Source organism: Octodon degus, unplaced genomic scaffold (genome assembly GCF_000260255.1).
Source record: "Octodon degus isolate 3935 unplaced genomic scaffold, OctDeg1.0 scaffold00021, whole genome shotgun sequence".
Lineage (NCBI taxonomy): Eukaryota > Metazoa > Chordata > Mammalia > Rodentia > Octodontidae > Octodon > Octodon degus.
In genome coordinates, this window is record NW_004524597.1 from 20,393,069 (window position 1) to 20,399,399 (window position 6,331).

Consider the following 6,331-nt stretch of genomic DNA (forward strand, 5'->3'; position numbering starts at 1 on the left):
GTGGCAGAAATTCCTACTCAGCGGATGGGGTGGGGGAGCTGCTTGGAGTGGTTAGGGGCATCCGAAGGGGGTAGAAGATGGTCTCACCCCTGCTGCGCCTGGGCTGGGACCAGTAATAGGTCCTGCTGGCACAGGGTAGCAGGAAGCTCTCCCACACACTCACTGGACCTGGGCTAGGACTCCCCTTTTCCTTTTCTTCTTTTCCCTTGCATCCCTTGTTCCCTTTCCCATTTGAACGAATTATTCCTACTCTCCAATGTCTATTTGCAGGCAAAAGCTTTAGAGAGTCAGTTCTTGAGGCCTGATGGCATCTAATGCTTCAGTTGGCTATATATATTGTGGGGTGGTTATGTGTGTTCACAGTGTGTAGCCTGGAAGTGAGCAGGATGGAGAGGAACCCAGCTCTCAAAGCAGTCACTGTTCTCTGCTGAGATTCCTGAGCAAATGCCTCCTGGAATGCTCTCCTGGATAAGATGAAATGAGGCCAAGCTCAAGTCCAGGCTCTGTAGAGGCCACCACGCCTATCTCCTGGGCCAATTCTGGAAATCTCCAAATGCATCATAGCTTATAATTTGTATTCAGAAAGACTGGCTTATGTCTGCGATAGCCATTATGGGCACGCATGTGTGCACACATACATACACTATTATTTATTCACTTTTTCCAAGAAAAATATTACCAGGCACATCACATAATCCAAAGCAAAAAATTGAAAAAGGAGAAATTGAAAGTAGCTACGAAAGTCTGCAATGTAATTTTCAGCCTTTTGACTCTAACCTGAAAGGACTGGAGATAATTCTTTCGCTGGTTGAATACTTGCACGGTCCAGCTATTTTTATTCTTTCTCTTTCTTCTCCCGCCGTCAACACAAACTCATTCAATAACTTGGAAAGAAAACTATTCTTAGATCTAATGTGCAGATTCACTAGAGCTAAGACAGAGCTAGAAAACAGGTTTCTAATCCTGGAAATGGGCACCTCCCTGCAAACTTGGAATATGTGGAAGAGCTCAGCAACAGTCTGGGATCAGAGGCCCCTTCCCTTCATAGTGCTCTTGTTTATAATCTAATTCACTAAACAAATGAAAAGCTTTGAGACATGACCCCTGTGGGTAGCAAGGAGACCCTCTCTAATTTGATCTTGTCCTTAGCTCCCTTACCTATGGTTTGTTTAAATTGTTATTAGTAGAAAACACAGGAAATTCTACAATGCCTTATCATTCCACATTAAAAGCTTTGATATTAAATATAAAAATTCATAGTGGAAAAAAGTCATAAATTATTTCCTTTTACCAAGGAACATATGATTCACAAGACTTTTTAAAATGTTGTTAGTGATTGCTCAAGTTTTAATTAACAGTTTGCCATTAAATTTGCATTTACCACCTGAAAAAACATTAAGGAAGGAAAATTAATTAAATTTAAGAAGGTAGATTTGGTGGTATTTTAGTTATTTTCTCATTGCTAGGATACATACCGAATACAACTTAGAGGAAGACAGATTTATTTTGGCTAACAATTACAGTTCATGTCTAGCTGAGTTCAGGGCAGAACAGGATGGTGGAAGGGCATGAGCAGAGGAAACCTGCTCCAACATGGTGGATAGGAAGCAGAGACAGAAGGAAACAGCTGGGGCTGGGTAGACTCTTCCAGGTCATGGCCCAGTGATCCACCTCTTCTGGATGGGTCTTACCTCCTAAAAACAAGTCAGGAATATCCTCCCCATGATTCAGTCACCTTTCATGAGCCCTTCCTATGAGTGCACAAGGATTTAGGGGACTCTTCTTGATCTAAACCTCAATGCCTCTGGCCTGCCAAAGATTTGTAGGTATCTTCTTTATGCAAAATGCATTTAGTTTATCTCTAAGAGTCACCAAATTCTTAACAGTACTACCATGGCTGTAAAGCCTAAGTCTAAAGTCTCCTCTGAGGCTCCAGGCAAATAGCACAAAACAAACAGTCCCATTCCAAAAGTGAAGAATGGGAGAGAAAAACCAACATAAGCAAAGCAAGACCAAACCTAGTAGAGCAAGTATTAAATCCTGTAACTTTATTTCTTTCACTAGAAGCAAATAATGTAAACTCCAAAGGGCTTGGACAGCCCCACCCCTATGACATTATACTTTATATCCTTCATAGTTTTTCTCTTGGAATGACTTTGCTCAGTGCCCATGGCCTTCCTCAGCACTTTCTACATTATTGGCATCTGCAAGTTCCTGAGGGTTTCCACTGCATTTTCGACTTCACCTCTCTAGCTCCACCCATTGCCCTCTCAGGTGCCTGGCCTCTCAGGATTATCTTCTATAATCTAAGGACAGGTCTCCCTACCCCCTCAACTCTTACATTCTGCATGCCTATAAAACCAGCACCACGTTTATGAGACCAAGGTCTGCTGCCAGCTTTAGTAGTAGCAAGGCCCAATTGGATCATGGCTGTAGAGACTTCTGAGTGCCTGCATATCTGAGCACTATGAACTGAATCCTGGGAAGCCAATTCTCCAGCCTGCTGTTTTCTTTACTCTTCTCTCTTCTCGGGACAAAATCTTTCACTTTCAGTGACTTGAGTCTGCAAAAATTGGTATTTGATGATTCTTGAATAACCTCAAGATATCTTCCTCTTGTCCAAACTAAGTATGGTAAAACCTTGGTTTGCAAAATTTGTTCTACTCATAATCCAAAGCACTTGTATATCAAAGCAGAAGGAGAGCAGGGGAGGAAAAAGGGGAGGGAGGGAGGGAGGGAAGGAGAGAGAGAGAGAGGGAGGGGGGTATCAGTTCTGATCATGTGAATTTGTCGTGTGATACTCGTACTGCAAGATATTGCTCATGTATCAAGTTAAAATTTCTCAGAAATATTTGCTCATCTTACAGAACACTGAGTTATCAACAATCCAAGGTTTGAATGTATTTGGCTTCTTTTTAATGCTATTTTTTTTTCAGTAGACAAAAAAGTTGTGTTGGGCTAGAATTTTCTAGGCCCCAATTCTATTGGATCATCATTCGTTTTTTAAAATTTTATGGAAAAAAGATAAACCAAAATTTCATGACAAAATAATAGGAAAATAGCAATATTTGCCACATTATGTGTAGTTATATTTAAGGTAGTTGCACAGGGTACAAGATATGGGAATAAAAATTTCTCCAATTGATATAAGTACAAGCTCTCCTTTCAATGATCTGAGATGGTGTAATTGACTTGCATTTTCTCCTTCTTCCTACATTCCATTCCCCTCTCACCTATCTTAGTTCCTTTTTACTTTTGAACAATTTCTTCCCATTTCATGATATCTGTTGTACATTTTAGACCTCATTTATGTCTTCAAATTCTCACACAATGGAGACAAACCAATCTTCATATACATGAGTCTGATTTATCACTGATGAGTATGGTCTTAAGGTACACCCATTTACCTATAAAAGCATTGAGTTTATGCTTCATCATGGCCGAATAGTAGTCCATTATATAAGAAGACCCCATCTTTATAATCCATTCCTTGGTTGATGTGCACTTGGGTTATTTCCAATATTTAACTCTTACAAACTGTGCTGCTATAAATATGGGTGCACAAATATTGTTGTGGTGTTATGTTTTTCATTCTTCCAGGAAGATACCTAGCAGGGGAATAGCTGGAACCTCTAATCCTAGTTTCTTGAGCAACATCCACACTGATGTCACAGTGGATGTACCAATCTACACTTCCACCAATAGAAAAGGAGGGTTCCTTTTCCCCAACAGCCCCTCCAACATTTGTTTTAGGTTGATGTCTTCATAGTAGCTATTCTTTCTATGGTGATATGGAATCTCAGTGTTGTTTTAATTTGCATTTCTCAAATGACCATTGATGTTGAATAATTTTTCATATATTTACTGTTTGTATTTCTTCATCTGAAAAGTATGTATTCATCCATCTCAGATGTCAATTTTTGAATCGAGTCTTTGACTTTCGGGAGGTTTGATTGCTTTTCAATTTTCTTTTTTAGGAAGAAGTACTTTATTTGAGGGTCAATTGGCTAAAATTCTTTCCCACATTGTCTTTTCACTTTGTTGGTAATTTCATTTATTGAGCAAAAGCTTTTTAATAAGATGAGTTCACAGTTGTTGATTCTTTGAAGTATTTCCCATAAAATCTGTGATTTGTTTATGAACTTTCTACCTATACCTATGTCTCAAGATTTTTACTTATTTTCTGATATATTTAGTATTTCTGTTTTAATATTTAGATCTTTGACTCACTATAACTTTAATTAATTTATTTTTTTATTTTTTATGACTTTAATTTAGTGCATGATGATAGAAATGGGTCTAGTTTTTTTCCCTACCATATGGAAAACTGTTTTTCTTTTCCAGCATCATTTATTAAAGACTCTATATTTCTTCCAGTGAACATGTTTGGCCTCTTTGTTAAAGATAAAGTAGCTGAGTATGTTTGTAGTTGTGTCTGCAACTTCTAATCTGTACCACTGGTCCTCAGTTCTGTGTTTTTGCCAGTATCATGCTGATTTTATCATAGTGTAGCTTTGTAGTATAATTTCAAGTCGGGTATTGTGATGCCTTCTGCCTTGCCTTCATCAGCTAAAATTGTCTGCTATTCTAGTGCTCTTCTAGTTCCAAATGAATTTTAGGAATATTTTCTCTAGTTCTATGAAGTATGCTATTTTAAAAAATCTGTATAACAATTTGGAGAGTATGGCCATTTTCACAATGCTGGTTCTATCATTAAGCCAGGGATATTTTTCCATTTTCTGAAATCTTATTTGATATGATTTTCCAGAGTGCTATAATTTTCAATATAAAGATATTTTACTTTCTCTTTTAGAATTGTTTCAAATATTTCATATTTTGAGATCCTGTTGTGATGAGGGTGGTTTTCCTAATTTCTCTCTCTATAAGTTTGTTTTTTTGTATATAGAATGCTATTGATTTTGTATCAGCTTTGGTACTAGATTTGGTTATTAAACCTAGAAGTCTTTTGGTGAAATTTTTGGGGTCTTCTATGTAGAGTATCATGTTATCTGTGATAATGACAATTTCACTTCTTCTTTCCCTATTCTTATTCTTTTTATTCCAGTCTCTTATCTAATTGCTCAGGCTGATGTTTTCAGAAGTATGTTGAATAGGACTGGTAATAGTGGGTATCATTGTCTTTTTTTAATTTTAGAGAACAAGCTTTCATTTTTTGTCCATTAAGGATGATGTTGGTTGTTGTTTTGTCATAGATGGCTTTTATCAGAATGGGGCAGAGGCCATCTATTTTAATAATCGGTAGGGTTTATATCATGAATGAGTGTTAGACTTTGTCAAAAGCTGTTTCTGATTCTATTGATACAATCATATGATTTATTTTTGTCCAGTCTTTGTTGATATGGCATATTATGTTTATTGATTTGTATATGTTGAACCATCTCTGCATTCCTGGTATGAATTCCTCTTGATCGTGGCGTATAATCTTGATGATTTACTGCATTCTATTCTACTATCCTATTGAGGATGCCTACATCTATGTTAATTAGGGAGATTGGTCTATAGTTTATTTGTTTGGTTGGGTCTTTCTTTGTTTTAGTGTCAGGGTAATACTTCCAGGAATGAGTTCGGGGGAATTGCTTCGCTTTCAATTTCCTTAAAGAATTTGATGAGTATTTGTGTTAAATTTTCTCTAAATTTGTTGCAGATTTCAGCTGTGAATCCATCAGGACCTGGGCTCTTCTTTGTCATTAAGTTTTTAATTATGTTTTCAATTTCACTGACATACTGGGTTATTACAAATTTTTTATCTTTTTGATTTAGGTTTGTTAATTTACATATATCTAGGAATCTGCCCATTCATTTTGTGTTTTCCATCCTATGAGAGTAAAGATTTTCAAAATAGTCTTTGATGATCTTAATTTCCACAGGATCTGTAGTGACTATTTTCATTTCGCATTGTATGGATTTGAATCTTTTCTTTCCCTTTTTCTGTTAATGTTGGAGAGAGTTTTTATACGTTTTATATATTCTTTCAAGGAACCAAGTCTTCAATTTATTAATTCTTTTATTGTTTTTTAGTCTCAGTTCTGCTAATTTCTGCTCTGATCTATATAATTTCCTCTCTTGTATAGGCTTTGGGCTTGCTTTTTTTTTTTTTTTCAAGAAGTTTGAGGTACAACATTAGTTTGCTTATTTGTGCTCATTCCACTTTCTTTTCTTTTTTTTCAAAGTTTTATTGATAAACAGATAGCAATGAGACAGTTTCAAATCCAATCGGAAGTACAGTTTCAACAAATAATACACTGCATATATTCTTCTTAGTGGTTAATTGCTGTACAAGAAGTGGACTTGTGATACTATTTACAAGCAC